Source organism: Vicugna pacos, chromosome 21, assembly GCF_048564905.1.
Source record: "Vicugna pacos chromosome 21, VicPac4, whole genome shotgun sequence".
Taxonomy (NCBI): Eukaryota; Metazoa; Chordata; class Mammalia; order Artiodactyla; family Camelidae; genus Vicugna; species Vicugna pacos.
Genome location: NC_133007.1, coordinates 30,623,675 through 30,640,219, shown reverse-complemented (window position 1 = coordinate 30,640,219; position 16,545 = coordinate 30,623,675). Strand labels below are relative to the sequence as shown.

General features: G+C 55.7%; 1 long non-coding RNA gene across 2 annotated transcripts; it reads right to left on the bottom strand.

Moving 5' to 3' along the window:
• Positions 1-3,335: 3,335 nt before the first annotated feature.
• LOC140687985 (uncharacterized) lies at positions 3,336-5,624 on the bottom strand. Of its 2 annotated transcripts, none has more exons than XR_012062623.1 (4): positions 5,302-5,624; positions 4,459-4,527; positions 4,077-4,223; positions 3,336-3,787 (listed from the first exon to the last, which is right to left on the bottom strand). It is a non-coding gene; the product is annotated as an uncharacterized lncRNA (long non-coding RNA). The 2 variants fall into 2 exon arrangements; XR_012062622.1 differs by having other exon boundaries at positions 5,366-5,624.
• Positions 5,625-16,545: the final 10,921 nt, after the last annotated feature.

Sequence of the window (16,545 nt, the reverse complement as noted above, 5' to 3'; positions counted from 1 at the left end):
AGGATCACGGCCCCGTGTTGCCAGCTCTTTCTGGAAGAGATATCTATATTTTTCCACAAACACTGATACAGCACTTACTCAGTGCCAGGCTCTGTTCTACATGCTTTGCAAATTTGAACTTGTGTATCATCAACAACTCTCTGATGTGGGTCCTGTGGCTGTACCCTGTTTGCAGGTGAGAAAACCAAAGCCCAGAGAGGTTAAGTGACTTGCCAGGGGTCACAGAGCCAGTGGGTGTTGGAGCCTGGGTTGGAACTCAGGAGGCCAGTGGCTTCAGTGTCAGACCACTCAGCTGCCCTGTCAGGTCAGAGGAACTATGTGCATGTGCTGTGTCTAGGCACCATACTGGAACTGTCTCGTTTGATCTTAACAGCAGCCCCTTGAAATGTGTGTCATTATTATCCCATTTTACAGATGGCGGAGCCGTCTCTGAGAGGTAGAGAAAATGTCACATTCACGGGATGGGGGAGGTGAATGCATGAGTGAGTGAGCCAGCACATGCTAGTGAGCAGACCTGCTGAATGACCTTGGCTTAAGCTCCGTGTTCCCGGCCGAGAGCCGACTCAGGAAGTCCCACTTACCCCAGAGTGTGCTCTTGGGACCAGGGGCCTCATCCTGCCCCTGATCCTTGAGAGCGGCCCTGGGCACTGAGTTCCCAGTGGCTTCAAAGGGAGCCTGAGCCAGCCGAGCTCCCAGGGGGCGAGGACGGCGGGGAGCTGGCCCGGCCCCGCCGCCGCGGACTCGGCCGCCGCCGGACGTCAGAAGCGCGAGGCGGCTTTGGTCTCCGGCCGCGGCTGATGGAGCCAGGGCAGCGCGGAGCCAGGCGCTTCTGGGAACCGTGTGCGGCATTTCCTTGTTCTGTCAGCTCCACCAAAGGGCCCCGGAAACCACACGCAGAACAAAGCCTCTGGGGCGCAGCCTGGAAGGCGAGAGGATTAGAGGGAGGGAGCAGAGAAAGTCCCCTGGGCTGGCTCCCGGGGCCTGGGAACCTCTCCCGGCCCTCCCTGAACTGGCAGCTCCGCCCACGGCCCCAGGGACCCGCGCTGCCCCGATCAGGACCCAGGCGGCCACTGAGCGTGGGCTTGTCAGCCAGGTGTGTGGCCAGGTGTGTCTCGGCCATCCTCGGCCCCCCCAGGGTAAGGACCGGCACTGTCCCCATTTTAGAAAAGAGATGAACGAGACTGGGGACGTAAAGGTCCTGGCAGGCAATCAGGCTGGGTCTGGCTGAGTCTACTTCAGCCCCAGGGCCAGGCCTTGGGTTTGTTTTCATAGATGATACGGTTCAAAAATGAGAACGTAGAAGTGGCCCTGCATCCCTTATAGAGCAGAAAGCTGAGGCCCAAGGGCTCCACTCTCACCTCCGCGAGACAGCGCCACGTGGGTTGGAAGGAGGGTGCAAAGTGGGGCCGGCACTCCCAGTGACTGTGGTCTCCGTGCAGGACAGCCCAGGGGTGGCCGTGTGGGAGGACAGGAGTGACGAGAGGGAGGGAGGGGCACCCAAACCCGGCACCCCACGTGGAGGCAGGGGCCCCAGGTCCAGTGGGACCACCTCAGTCGGGGTGAGGCTGCAGGCCCTGAGCGCTGCCGCCATCCAGCAGCCTGCTTGGTGGGGCCCCGGGAGGAGGGTCCTGGGAGGGGACAGTTCTCAGGATGAGGAGGGGGCTCCTCTGGGGAGGGGACCCAGGGCAGGCACACAAGTGTACACAGCCCACACACGCACTCAACACGTGTGCTTGTGCACCTGCCACCCAGGTTCCCACCCGCTGCTCCAGCAGGGCAGGGTGAGGGTCTTGGGAGGTCATGTCCCAGACGAAGGCCCTCCCTCCCCTCCTGGCGCATCATAGCCTCTGTCTCCACGTCCCTGTCCTTCCCCCTCCCTCCTTCTCTCCTCTCTAGTGTCCGACACTGCTGCTTTGGCTTCTTTGCAGCCCTGTGGGTGTAGCTGCCCTGCCTGCTTCTCATGACCTCAGGCTCCATTGTCCTAGCTGGGCAGACTTAGACAACTGGCTCACCCTCTCTGAGCCTGTTTCCTCATCTGAGAAGTGACAGCCGACACCACCCTTCCAGTGACTCTAATTACATGAGACACGTATTGAAAATGCACTAGAAAGGCAGCCATGGGGGACAGTGTTTCGGGAGCTCCTTTCCCATCAGGTCCCCAGAAGCAGGCTTCCTGCCCCTCCTTTGCTTTGTCTCAGACTTGGGCCAGCGGGTCGGCCGGCTCCCGGGGCCAAATACAGGGTAAGGTCCCTCTGGAGCCACTGAGCTCAGTGCAAGGCCTGGGGGAAGTGGAGCCTTAAACCCGCCACCCCACCCCTCCTGTCACTGGAGATCAAACCGTTATCAGAATCAAAGCCATCCCGCTGATGGATGAGCCCACGGGATGGGGGGCCCAGGCCGCCAGCCCCCTCGCTGTTCCTGGAGTTCAGAGCACTCCGCCACCTAGCCAGGAGCCCCGGCACAGTTAAATTGGGGCCAGAACACCTTTTGCCCCTTGTTGCCTCCTGGGGAAAGATGCTATCTGTCTCTGCAGGGAGGGAGGGCACGGAGGTGTCAGCCGGCAGGCGGGGGTGGAGAGGCCACACTGACAGGGGGCCTGGCTGGCGGCCGGAACCCTCTTACCCGACAGTCACTCAGCTGCAGGGCAGGTGGCGGAGGCCCAGATGCTTTCCGAACACAGGGAGCCCCAAGATTAAAATTTGCCAGCAACCCACAGACCTACCAACTCAGAGCATCTTCATTCGGGAGGCCCTGCAGGGGAGAGACAAGGGGCGGTGTCACTCTGACACCTTCTGGGCTCTGGGCCTCCCAGAGAAAGATGTGATACCCAGGAGTCGGGCGATTCCAGGAGGGCGTGGCCAGTCTGAGGGCTGACTGAAGCCCCAGCCTTGGGGGGCCCTGAAGGAATTCACAGAGCTGTCAGAGATGTAATTTCGATTTTGTCAGCATCCTGGAAGCTTCAGATAGAACCCTGAGATGCCAGGAACTCGGGTGCTGTTGGTGGAGGCATCCAGACACGTCTGTGCCAACCGTCTAATTGCCACCGCCCGGCTTCGAGTCCAGGCCCAGCTGTGTGCCTCCATCTGTAAACAAGGACGAGTGAAGGTTCGTCCTTCCGCCCGGCGCTGTGCGGACCGGTGAGCCGATGAGGTCAAGACTTGAGCAGTGCCCGGCGGTGCCTGGCAGCGCCCGCGGTTGTGTTATCGTCATCATTGTGACGTAACAGCAGATGGATTCAGGAGGCAGTGCAGGGACAGTTCACGGGCTCTGGAAGGAAGTACACCAGATGCCATCGTGAATTCGAGTGGCCAACAGAAGCTTCATTATTTTGTTAATGTATTTTCCAAAGTCTTTTTTAATAAACCTGTATTCCCTTTTTAAATGAAGAATCTGAAGCTAATAAACTGTACAAGACGCCCACGCAGCAGGCCCAGGGCCCAGTGGCTGGCCCTCTCCTGCTTCTTGGAGAAACTCTGGGTCGTTCGGGGCCACGATGCCGCCGCTCCCACTGGGTCCTCCGGGTGTTTACAGCCGGTGTAGCCCCCTGCCGCTGTGCAGAGGTACTCAGACGGCTGTAACTTTGCTGCCTCCGTGTAAGAGCCGTTTCCCTGCGCTGCCTGTTGTGTCTGGTCTGCAGGACACACTGTCCCTTTGCACTGAGACCGAGGTCCTCCAGGCAAGGCCACCAGCCCCGCCAGCCACACCGCCCTGCACGCCAGCCAGTTGCCTGCTCTGGGTCTGTGTGGCTCCACGTGCAGAATATACTTTCCGCTTCACTACCCTGTGGCTTTGCAAGGAATGAAAGAATGGAAATTAAAACATAAAAGTCCTTGGAGGAACGTCGATGGTGGGGGTGGGACGAGGAGGCAAGCTTGGGCGCGCAGGGAAGATTTTCATCACTCTTAGGGCTGGAAAGCCAGGAATTCGAGGTAGAACAGGGAAAAGAAGGGACTCTGGAGGCAGAGGGACCTGGATTCAAATCCCGCCTCTGCTCCCCACTAATTGTGTGGCCCCCACAAGGTGCCTAATTCTGGGAGCCTTTGGTTTTTCATGTGCAGAATTGGGTAATGACTTACCCGACGTGGGCTGGTTGTGAGGTCACGCACGATGATCTGTAAACAGCACCAGAGCAGAGTAACAGTCCACGAAACGCAGCCGTGACGCCAACGGAAGGAACACGGGAGCCCACCCAGGCCTCGCAACGCCGTGCCCGTTACAAGCACCTGGGGAGGTTTTAACCACGAGTGTCGGAACCCGAGCTCCTTGCAGAAGCGGCTGATTCCAGGCTGCACAGGGAGCGCCAGGAGAAGCCTGGAGCCCGTCCTGAGGGAGGATGCCCTGGGCGGGGTGAGGGCACCAGGAGCCGGGCGCCTGAAGGAGGGGCATTTAGGGGTGCTCTGTGTACGTCAGTCCTTACCTCCTCCCTCCAGCCCTCCCCGGTGGGGACTCTTCCAATACCTGTTTTCTGAGGCTCTGAGAGTGAAACAGCTTGCCTGGAGTTTCCAGAAGGATTTGGCAGAACCAGGGCTGTAATACAAAAGTAACTCGAAAGCCCAGTTTTTCCTCTGCTCCACCTGCGTTTCCACCGGGGGTCTTCGCAGGATCTGTAGCTGGAGCATCGTCATCCCTAACGTACCTCAGAGTCAGTTCCCACTTCACAATTCCAGGTGACCCTCAGCGCGTGCGTGTGTGTGTGTGTGTTTCAGGAGCCTCGTCCTTTGAGCTGTGTGACATCCAGGTGGTTGCATCCCCTCTCTGGGGAGTCTAGAAACACCTCTGGACCCAGTCACCCTGGCGCACGTGGCACTGGGAGAACAAAATCTGAGCCCAGGAGTGTGAATCACAAGAGCGCTAGCCCGGACGTGGGGGTCCCACTTCAGCAGGTGAGGGTCCCACGGGCTGTGCAAACCCAGCGTTCAGCAGAGACACCGTGTGGCCACCTCTGCAGCAGCGCTGTGACGGACGGGGCAGCAGGCCTGCTCCTACTCAGCCCCCCAGCCTGCACTGTGTGCGCAGCCTGACCTCCAGCTGGCGCAGGGGCCGTTCCAAAGCTTGTGGGTAAGAGGGAGGTAAGGTCTTTAAGAGGTGACACTAGACTAGGAGCGAATGAGGACAAGTTGAACGTAAGCAGTTACTGTGTTTAAAACACGTCAGGGGGTCCTATTTGACCTCCAAACTGGGGAAAGCTGGGCAGACCCAGTGACATGTCACAGCCCCGACGATTGCCTTTTTGGGAAACACAGCTGTGGGCTCATAATGTCTGCTATCTGTCAATGAGAAAAGAATATTTGATTTGCACACATTTGATTAAAGCAGAAATTCCCGGGGTGGACAGGGGGTGGGTCTGCCTCCTGGGGCCACTTGCCCTGATGCTTCCTCTCGTTCTCTTCTCTGTGCGTGAGCTCCCCGGAGGGTCTTTCCTTGCCTGGCCCTGCCGTGTTCTCACATTGTTCTGTGTTTTGGACAACAGCTGGTTGCCAAGGAAACCACTGTGGAACCCAAAGGCAGACCCACGTCTCCCCTGCAGGGACGTTCAGCCCTTACTCATCGCTCCATCCATAGCCGCCTCTTGGCCTGACCTCAGAAAATTTTGCCAAACCCCAAGCAAGGAGTCCCCTCCCTCCTGCCGGGACCTCTCCCTGGGAGCTGAGCACAGCTGAAAGGAGGAAGCGGGGCTGCGTGCGGGAGCCAGAATGGCCCTGGAACCATGTCATCCTGACCCTTCCTTGTTTCCGTGTAAACACTTTACCCGAGTGTCGCAGATGGTATGTAAAGGGCATGCGTCCTAAGCAGCAGAAGCTTGCTTTGCGCCCCCTTGTGGTCACTCCCCTCCCCCCATGCGCAGAACGGTAACCAGCCCTCTGACTCCCACAGCAGAGATGTGCTCCGCCGGCCACTGCACTTGATGTGAGTGGAGTCACACAGTGGGTGCTCTTTGAGGCACAACTGTGTTTTGACACCCCGCTGGCTCGCCTACTCTCGCTGCCGGGGCCTAGCCCGCTGTGTGCATGGCCTAGGGTTTGCTCCTCCGTGCACTTCTGGTGGGCATCGGGGCAATTGCCAGCTTTGTCTGACGTGGGCTCGCTTGTCTGTGTCTCGGGTAAACGTGTGTTGACTGACATTTCTCTTGCGTGTCTGCCAAGATCGGAGGCGATGGGTCACGGGATGAATCCAGGAGCGGTCGCCAAAAGTTCTCCAAAATTCTTGTAGCAAGTTTTTTGTCACTCCCACCAAATGATATGAGAGCCCGGCTGCCCCACATCCTGTCAGCACTTGGTACTGTCTGCCTTTCTCGTTTTAGCCATTTTTTCATCCCTCTCAGGTTGGTGTCGGGGATACTGAGGCCAGAGAGATGGGCTGTACGCAAAACCCCAGGCACAAGCCCAGGATCCTTTCATCCTTTCTACTGGGCAGAAGGCACCAGTTCAGCTTCCACATTACGAAGTCTTGTCCAATTAAACCTCCCTTAGAAATCAGAGCAAGGCAGGCATTCTGCTGGTCCATAACAATACAGGAAATAATAAGGAGCGTTCCTTAGACACCGGCTGAGCGCCAGGACCATGTGAGAGCTTTGCCTGCCCCGCCTCATGTGGGCCTCACGCAGTCTCTGGACGGAGGCACTGTTCTCTGTCCCCATTCTAGAGCTGGTAAAATCGAGGCCCAGAGAGGTGAAACAACTCTCCCAGGGTCACATAGCTGGTAAGTGGGGGAGCTGGGACTCAAACCCATATCCGTCTGTCTCTGGAGCCTAGGTTACCGGCCTGTCTGGTGGACAGTGGGAGCTGAGAAGTCTCTCCGGGTTTTTTTCTCTCTCTGGACTCAGTCCCAACAGACATAGTGTTTATCTTTTCAGAATTGGCTAATCTGAAAATTCTGTTTTTCCAAGATTAGATAGCCAAAAACCTTTTCAAAGAGGCATGATCTTCAGGTCCCTTGATTGACACTTTACAGCGCTCTATGCTGAATATGCACATGCTGGCACACGTGTGCGTGCACGTGTGTCCTCCTTGTCCAGTTTCAGCCCAGGCCTCTGTTCCCAGGCACCGTCTGTCCCCGCTGTTCCTTCATTGACCCAACATGTGGTGATCAGGCCCGTAGTTCTGGCTCCTGCCCAGTTTCGGGAAGACAGAAGGCTTCCAGGAGGGAGCTGAGACCTGCAAGAGGAGTAGGGTCAGCCCGGAGGGCAGAGGGAACAGCCAGTGCAAAGACAGGGCAGGTGCGTCAAGGGAGCCAAACAGGCAGCGGGCAGGAGCAGCGTCCCGGCGTCGTTTTCAGCTTGCTAACTTCACAGGCCGTTCGCCACTGCGAGTCCCCAGGAGAACTTCCCCAGCTCTTCGACCAAGGGAGACAGTTACCTGATGATCAGACCTTAAAATTTACAAGCCGCCTTTTCCCTGTGCCGTCTCCTTTGGTCTTTTAAACCCTTCTTACCTATGCACCAGCAGCACTGCCCCTCCAAGCCGACTAGAAATGCAGAGTCTCAGGCCCCGGCCGAGACCTCCTCCATCCAAATCTGCAGTTTGTCAAGATCCTGAGAGGTGAGAGCTCAGAAGAACGGCTGCCCTAAGAGTGCAGGAGGCGAGCTTTGCTGCACCCATTTTATGATATAGACGTGGAGGCCTAAAAAGGTGGAGCCCCATAGTTAGGAAGTGACTAGTGAGTCCAAATCTCGTTCCTCCCTCTCCAGTCCAACCTGCTGGATTTATGGGTGAGAACACAGAGGCCCAGAGAGGGAACGGGCCTCGCCCAAGGTCACACAGCATGACTAGCATTCAGGTCTTCAGACTCCACATGCATCCATGTGCTTTCTCTGACCCCAAACTGCCGGGGAGCTGTGGTTTTCAGTGCGGTCCGTGGACCAGCAGCATCCCTGTCACCCTGGATGCTACTTAGAATGCATATTTCCGGCCCCTTTCCAGGGCTGCGGAATGCAAATCCCTGAGGATGAGGCCCTGGAATCTGCATCTTGGCAAGCCCTTCAGGTGTTTCTTAGGTTCGCTTGGGGAATTGCTGTGGACTTTGACGGAACACCTTGCAATTCTGAGATTATCCACTAGAGAGAGCCAGCGCCCCAGAGACACAGACTTGAGGCCTCTGAGACGGCAGGTTCCAGCAGTTTTCTTTCTCCTGGTGGGTCCAGCGTGGCTGCTGTTTAGGGAAGATCCTCAGGTCACACCAGTCAGAGATGTTTAGGAAAGGGAACACTTAACATGGGAGCAGGAGCCCAAATTCAGATGCCATACCCTGCACCTGGACCCTCACCTCCAGGCCCGTCACCGGTGGATTCACAGTGTGGCCTCAGCAGTGCCCTTCACCTCTGAACGTCAGCTTTCTCCTCTGCAGAGCAGAGTCCCCAACCCCAGCCTTGATATTTTACAAAGCTGTGAAATGTTAATGTCCGTAAAACGTTAGGAAACAGGAGGTGTGCTGTCACACAGTCTGCTGTGATTCCATGTGCTTTCTGGTGTATCTCCATGAATCACATGCTCTCCAGCCAGTGAATGCAGTGGGAAGTAGTTGTTCCTGCATGTGAGGTCTGGAGCTGTGGCAGCCATCTTGGGCCCATGGGGAAATCAGGCTGAAGATGGCAATGCTAAAAGTGGAATAAACCTGAGTCCTTTATGATGTCGGGACCTACTGAATTAGTCAACCCTGGAACTTCTCTACCTTGGACCTTCTTGTGAGGTAAGTTAATGTGTCCCCTGGTAGCTTACTCCAGCTGGGCTTGGGCCTTCTGTGGCTTGCAGCTAAAAGCATTCCATCCAGCGTGCTTGTCTTGCCATATTGACCAATTGTCTGCCTGCTGGCTAGGAAAAGGGACTCTCTTGTGCCAACAGCTCCTATATGTGTAGCAACAGACAGACTGGTAGAGGGAGTCCTTGGACAACAAGGCCCAGCCGTGGGAAGTGAGGTCAGAGAGCCAAGACAGAGGGCGGGGAAGTTGACAGCAAGCAAGTGGTCACAAGGAGGGAATTGATGGGAGGGGTGGACAATAAGTCCTCTGTGATTGCAGAGTTCCCTGTGGGTCAGAGTGCAGGGCACCAGGGAGTGTGTCCTGGAGGTGAATGTCAAGTAGTCGTGATGGGGCCCCTCCTGTGTCCCATCACCAAGCCCACGCGCTCCTCAGTAAGTCCAAGAAGATTCCGTAACGCACGCAGGCCACGGCTCACCCGCCCGTGAGGGAACCCTTCCCTTCTGGGAATTGCATGCCCGCTCCAGCCTTACAAGGACGGCTGCACTCCCGAGGCCGTGGGTGACTGTGACTTGCGGCACCGACACAGAACATTTCGTTATCACAGGAGGTTCTGTGGGACGGCACTGCCCTGGCGCTCTTTTGGTTAGTGTATATGGTCACATACAAACGTGTGTATACGTAACATCTCTGTGGGAATAACTGAGTATCACTAGAGCTCTTAAGTTCAGAAGCCTTTGTCCATCCCTGTTTGTGCTCACAAGAGCGCTGTCAGATTTGAATCAATGTTATTACCCTCGGTTTTAATGAGGAGGCTGATTTTCAAGGATGCACGGTTGGATGCAGCAGAGCCAGGGCTCGAACCCTGATCTTCCGGCTTCTCGTTTTATGCTCATCCTGCTCCTCAGAAAGAGGCTTGGAGTTTTGCCGTTGCTGCCCTTCTTTCCCGTGGATGGAGTAGAAAGAGTGTTAGAATTCGGGGAAGAACTCTGCTTGTTTCTGAAAACAACACCCAGTTATTCCGCAGCTCTGGAGCTATTTCTGAAGATGCCAGGACCAAGACTCCCTCAAAAGAGCAATTATCTTATTGCAAAACTATCATCAGATATCCCCTGCAATAAGGGCTTTGCTCTCCCTGAGCAGAGTTGCAGGGCAGTCATGAATATGGTCCGAGCCCTGGATTGCTACCTGTGGACCTAGCTGTAATCCCGGGCAGGGATCAGAATCCAAAAAACTGCCTCCCCCCACCCTCTAAATACCATGGCGCCTAAGAGCTTGGGTCCCTTTCCCTACTGCTTCGACCCTGCCCAACTCGTCCCTGTGAACTCTTCACAGAAGACTACGCAGCTGATCCGGGAAGACGGAAGGCAAGAAGCCCTGGCCGAGGCTCCATGACGGCGGTGGCGGTGGCGGTGGCGGTGGGAGCGGCGAGGTTAAGGATAGAAGCCGCGGCCGTAGCCCGTGCCGCACCAACGGCGTGCGAGCCCCTGAGCCACATGCTGTGGCCATTGTCTTGCTTTTCTCACCCTCCCCGGGCCGCCTCCTGGGATCTGAGGAGCATGCCTCCTCAACTGTGTGTGCGTCCGAGAGCTGGGGCGCACAGCGTTCCCCACGGGGGTGTGCAATGGAGAAAGCACGTGTCCACATCTTAGTCTCGCTGCTCCCTAGGCTTGTGACTCTGAGAAGTGACTTCTTATCTCAGTTTCCTCATCTGTAAAATGGGGGCAACACAGTCCCTATCGTAGGGGGTGACTAACAATTGCATAAGGTAATGGCTGCAGGCAGCTGCGGCGGATGCACCTGACCCATGCCCCCCAGGTTCTCTCCTCCCCTGGCCCGGCTGCACACAGCATGCCAGGTAATCCTCCTTGTCGCTGGGAGGTAAGGACGCCTGCTATGGAATCTTGCAAATCTCTCTACAGAAGGGGTTCCCAAGCTTTGCTGACATAAGAATCACCAGCGGAGTTCTGAAAACTTGGAATGGCTAGTCCCTGCCCCAGGAGAGTTAGAGAAGACCCTCCAGGACGGATGAGTGGTCTGTACAGCTCCCAGGGCGTTCTGACGCGCAGCCTGTGTTCCAGACCAGCGTTGCCCACTACAAGTGCAATGTGACCCAGTGTCATTTAGAAGTTCTATTAGTCACATTAACAGATGTAAGAAGAGACTTGTGACTCTCTTTAATAATTTAATATATTATTAAAATCAATCAGAAAAATTGATTTTAATAATATATTTTATTTAACCCAAATAGATCCAACATATTATCGCTTATCCAGTACTGAAAGATGATCAGCGAGGCATTTCACACCCACGTCCTGTCCCAAGTCTTTGAAGTCTGCTGAGCATTTCACACTTAGGATGCAACTCAGTTCAGACCCACAGGTTCAGTGGTTAGTGGCTGCTGCTGTGCACACCCAGCTGGCAAGTTGGGCAATCCCCACTCTACAGATGGAGAAACTGAGACTCAGAGAGGAGAAGGGGCCACCAGGCCCCACAGCTGTTTAGTGGCAAAGGCAACTCCAATGCAGGTATCCTGGCCACAGCCTCATGCCCCCCTCCTCCCACACCCAGGTCCACGGAGTTCTGGGCTCCCACGTCCTGTCCGGAGAAGGCCTCAAATCGTGAGAGGGGAGCAGCAGAGAGCAAGGCCCTGTTTCCAGCACCCCAGAGCCTGACCCCAGAGGCTGACCCCCGAGGTGCACACCTCTCGCTGGGCCCCATCCCTTTCAGGGGGTGATTCCTCTGTTGTCCACACTCGCCTCCCCAACCACACCCCCAGGGTGCTGGCTGGGATTCGGATTCTTTGCACCTTGCCCAGCGCGGCGCCCAGGGCACAGTGAGGGCAGAGGTGAGACCACAGAAACCAGGGAGAGTCTCCAGGAACCTCTGAAGGTGCCCGAACCACAGGGCGAAATTCCCAGCGGTCCCAGCACCGTCGCCCCTGGGCAGCGGCTGTCCGTTCCCACGCTCGGACAGCCCCTCCTGACAGCCTTGCGCCACAGAACCCCTCTCCGGGCCTTGGAGACCCTCAGAGGCGCACCCGGCCACCTTGCTCCCTGCTTGGCGTTTGTCCCCGTCGGGGTATGGGGTGTGCTCGCTCGAGTCTGTCCCCCGCCCGGACTGGAAGCTCCGGAGGGAGGCTCTGCGTCTGCTCCAGTGCCTGCTGCGGCCCTGCCCGGAGGCCTGGCCCTGGCCCCTCGCAGGCATTGGTCAGACAAACCCATCCATCAGCGCCCAGTCCAGGGAGCCTGAAAGGGTTCGTGCGGCCTCTAGAGGCTCCACACTTACAACAGGCCCCTGGAAGGATCCGGTCCCACAGCTCCAAGGGAGAGACTCCGCGGCGTCTTTTCTGCCATCAGATTAGTGGGTTTGTGTCCATTTTCTCAGGAGAGGTGGCCTGATGGGCCACCTGCGCCAGCCCGAGCACCCAGGGGACCTGCGGCAGTGATGGCATCTGGTCAGGGGCTTTGTAGGTAACCAAGCACTCAGGAGAAGGGACCTGGCTTCCCCCCCGGGGTAGACCCTGGGTGGAGGGGAAGGCTGATTTCTCGCTGCATGTAGCAACCAGCATCCTGGCGTATTATAGGAGCGCAGCGCCTGTAAGCGTCTTGCTGTAAATCTCAAACCACCTTGGGGTGTGCGTCTGGGAGGACTTGCACACACCGCACAGCCAGCTAGCCGGCCGGCACTCCGGGGGTGGGTAAGTGGGTGGGTCTCTGTCACGTCTGCAGCCCCGCGTGCCACCGACCCCGCCATCTCGGTCAGGAGCCAGTGTTCCCACAGGCACCGTCTCCAGGAAGCACCTTGAAGTGCTGTCATCTCGTGAAATTCCAGATGTTCAGAGATAGATGCTAGAGGGTGTTGGCACCGGGAGCGCGCTGGCCCCGCCCCCGCCCCCCGGGCGGCCCCAGCAGGAGGGGAGCGGGCCCAGGTGCTCTCCGGGAAAGGGCTGTTTCACAACGGCTGGCCCCGCAGAGCCCACACCCCAAACCAGAGCACATCTGAACCAACTTCTTATATAACTCGGCGCATCCTTCCTCATCCTTGTGGTTGGAGTTTTCTAGAACCCACCAGCGACCTTTTGGTTCATCATCTGGTTTTGCTGTGCTGTTCTCCACCTTTGAAGGGGGAAATGGTCAGGAGACCTCAGGTTTGGTTTGGTTTAATCTTCGGTGATGACGGTGCGGAGGGAGCTGGGCCTGTCTGCTCCGTGAAGGGCACGCAGACCATGAGAAAAGGGAAGTAAGAGCAGCAGCTCGAGGACACAGACCTAGACTTCCGTGGAGTCAGGGAAACCAGAAGAATTTCACTGTGTGATTGTGGTTGCTTCTGTTGTTCGCTGTGTTCAACGTGGCCCCGGACTCTGAGCTCTGCGTTTCACCTGCGCAAGCACCTTTCAGTCTAAAGGACGTGGTGTGACACTCGGGGGATCCCAGCCCGAGGCCCTTAAGGAGAGCCTCCGGTGCGTCCAACACTGTCCCCGATGCACAGCTTCGAAGACAGGAAGCCCTGATCTCCACCCTCTTGGGGCCGTCAACCAGGGAGAGGACAGTCCGCAGACACCCAGGTCGATTCAGACGAGTCGCTCCCAGCACAGCCAGATGCCACCACAGCCACGGCCTCGGTTCCAGTGCGAGCTCACTCTGCTCTTGAATGGGTGACTTCCCCTCTCTGGACCTCAGTCTCTTAGTCTGCCAAGTGGGATTCACAGGGTAGGGTGATTAAGAGCAGGGGTTCCAGAGCCAGACCACCAGGCTCTGCCACATCTTAGTGCTGAGTGACCTTGAGTGGGTTGGTGAACCTCTCTGTGCCTTGGTTTCCCCGTCTGCAAAATGGGCACCATCATTGCCTCCGGCATAGACTTGGGATGAGGGCCACAAGAGTCCGTCCGCATAAGCACCAGAAGCAGCTCATTGTATGTAAAACAAAGGGGTTGAGGGAGATGAGCCCCAAACTTCCCTGCAGGCGTGGGAGCCCCTGACGCTGACGGCAGTTACACCTGTGCGAGACCCAGAACTTGGCTTCACTGGAAAACCTACTGAGAACATGCCAAGATGCCAGTTCTCCCAAACCTGATCCGTAGATTCCGAGTGGTCCCGACCGACAGCAGCCCGCTCGTCTGCAGGTACCTACAGGCCGGTTCTGAAGCCCGCCTGCCGCGCGATTCCAAGTCTGCTCTGGGCAAGGCAAAGCTGCAGTCAGTCAGCAAGTCAGTGACCGCCCGGGTCGGAGCCGCCCAGACAGCCCAGTATAATCCAGCTGTAGGTCTCTAGCCCTGGGCACACCTGCAGAAATCCCTTTTGCTGTATAACGTAACATAGTCACAGAGTCTCAGGAAAATGCTATGGATGGTTTGGGTAAGGTGTTTGTTTTGCCCACCACAGCCTACATTCATGTAAGTTCTATTTTTCTCACTTTTGTTCTTTTTTTTTTAACACCTTTATTGTGGTATGGTTCCTATACAGTAAACTATACATATTTCAAATGTACAATTTGATGACTTTTGATAGATGTGTACACCAATGGAAACACTACCACAATTAAGACAGCGAACGCTTCCATCACTCCCCAGGAGGTGCAATTTTCAAATTCCCAGTTTATCCCTTCCCATCCTCTTTATCCCCTGGTAACCATAAGCTTGTTCTCTACGTCTGTGAGTCGGTCTCTGCTTTGTAGATAAGGTCATTTGTGTCCTTTTTTTTAGATTCCACGTGTAAGTGATATCATCTGGTATTTTTCTTTCTCCTTCTGGCTTGCTTCACTTAGAATGACCATCTCCAGGTCCATCCAGTTTGCTGCAAATGGCATTATGTTATTCTTTTTTATGGCTGAGTAGTATTCCATTGTGTAAATATGCCACAGCTTCTTTATCCAGTCATTTGTCGATGGACATTTGGGTTGTTTCCTCTTTGTGTAAATTCTTTTGCACAAATGAGAGCAGCTTTACCTGTAATCCGCAAAGGCTGGAAACCACACCCAGGTCTGTCTGCACAATGCAATGCTGTGCATCAGGCAATAGAATGAATTCTTGACGCCTACCACAATATTGATGAACCTAAAGGTAATTACACTGTATGAGAGAAGCCAGCCTCCCCCTAAAAGCCATACAAAGTATGCAATTCCACTTGTACAAAATTCTAGAAAATGCAGTCTGTAGTGATGAGAACCATTTCAGTAGCTGCCGCGGTGGGGGGTGGGGCGCATCCAGGAAAAACAGGTGGGAGGGGTGACCGAAGGGCCAGCGTAAACTGCGGGGTGCAGGTATGCTTGCAGTCTGAGCGTGAAGGTGGTTTTACGAGTGCACGTGTGTGTCAACGCTTATCACGTTGTCCACCCGAAGTCTGTGCAGTTCATGCACCTCAGTTAGACCTCAGCACAGCCAGAGCTAAAAGGCAGTCCTCTCAAACGGGGTACACAGTCCACAGAGAGAGAGAAAACGTAAGTATGCCAACAGTTTCATAATAATGTCATATTTCATAATATTCTGAACGTTTCCATAATTTAAGAAGTTGGGGGTGGGGCGGGACATGCAGGCTTTGGAGTCAAACCTCCAGGGGGTCAAGTCTGATTCAAGTCCTATCCTCACGGTGTGAGCTCCGGCAGATGATGATCTCTCCAGCCTCATTTTTTCATCTGTGAAATGGGCTCAGTCGCCACGCTGAGCTCATGAAGTCAGGGTGACAACACAGGGCAGGCTTAGCAGGGTCTTGGGATGTGTCAGCGAGGTGTCCACAAAGGTAGCCGTCACTGCCAAGTCTGGCTGCTTTGTCTGAGACACGTGGAAACCAAATCAGAAAACTTGGGGGACTTAACTGAGGTCACACAGCCCCTGACAAGTCTGAATCTGGCCACGGAGAACTACCTCTTTGGATGCCCACTGGCTACCCCACTTCTTAGAATTCAGAAGTAAACAGTTTATGCAAATAGTGGCCAAGCCACCCCACCTGAGACGAGGTCCTCCGTCCAGCGAACAGAGGAAGCCAGGCCCAGCGCCCAGATGTATTTTTAACGAGGTGGAGATGTGCACTTTGCATATCTTGTCTTCTTGACGGTCTGAGGTTCAAGGTCCCAACCAAAATTAGATGTTTGTTTGTTTGTGTAGACAGGTAAGCAGTCTCCAGCTCCACTGCCAAAGTACTGTTTCTAGAGTGGAGTTACGTGAATTCCTAAAAACACTCATTTGGTTCCTCCCGAAGCTTTATCCTCCAAGGTCCACATGAGGATGGCAAACTGTGCAGGCGCTCGGGGCGTGCACGCCGACGGAGGCCCGGCTGAGTCTGTAAGTGAGGGGAGGTTTCCCAGAAGCAGCGAAGTGTCTTGGGCAGTCCTTCCCCTCTTGACTTTTGCGGGGGTGACTACTTGGTCTGCTCGGTGGGCTTTGCTAAGGGAGCAGAGGGGCGTGAAGGAAGCTGGCTGTGGCTGGAGAGGAGAGGGCGCTGGAGGGGGAGCACTAGGAAGAAGAAGGCGCGCTGGAGGCCGTGTGCCTCCTTCACGTGTCTCCTCACACGCCAGCCCTCCCGCTTCCCAGAGTGCACTCGAGTACTTCGGTGACCGTAATGTGAGCGGGACTTGCGTTGTGTTCGCCCGTTTATTGGGAAGAACCCCTGGAGGGGTGGGCAGCCGCCACAGGAGCTCAGGACGTCGATCCAGCCGGTGCGATTGCAGATGTGCTGCAGGTGCCAGTCCACGCGCGGTCTGGTGAAGCAATGGCGAGGAAGGGTTGGGACACTTGCGTAGCAGTTTGACAGAGTGCTTTTCAGCCTCCCACTTGGAAAGTTGGGGCTTATGTTTTTTTGTTGCTGTTAGTGTTTGGGGGGAGGTAGTTAGGTTTATTTAGTTAGTTAGTTTTTCGA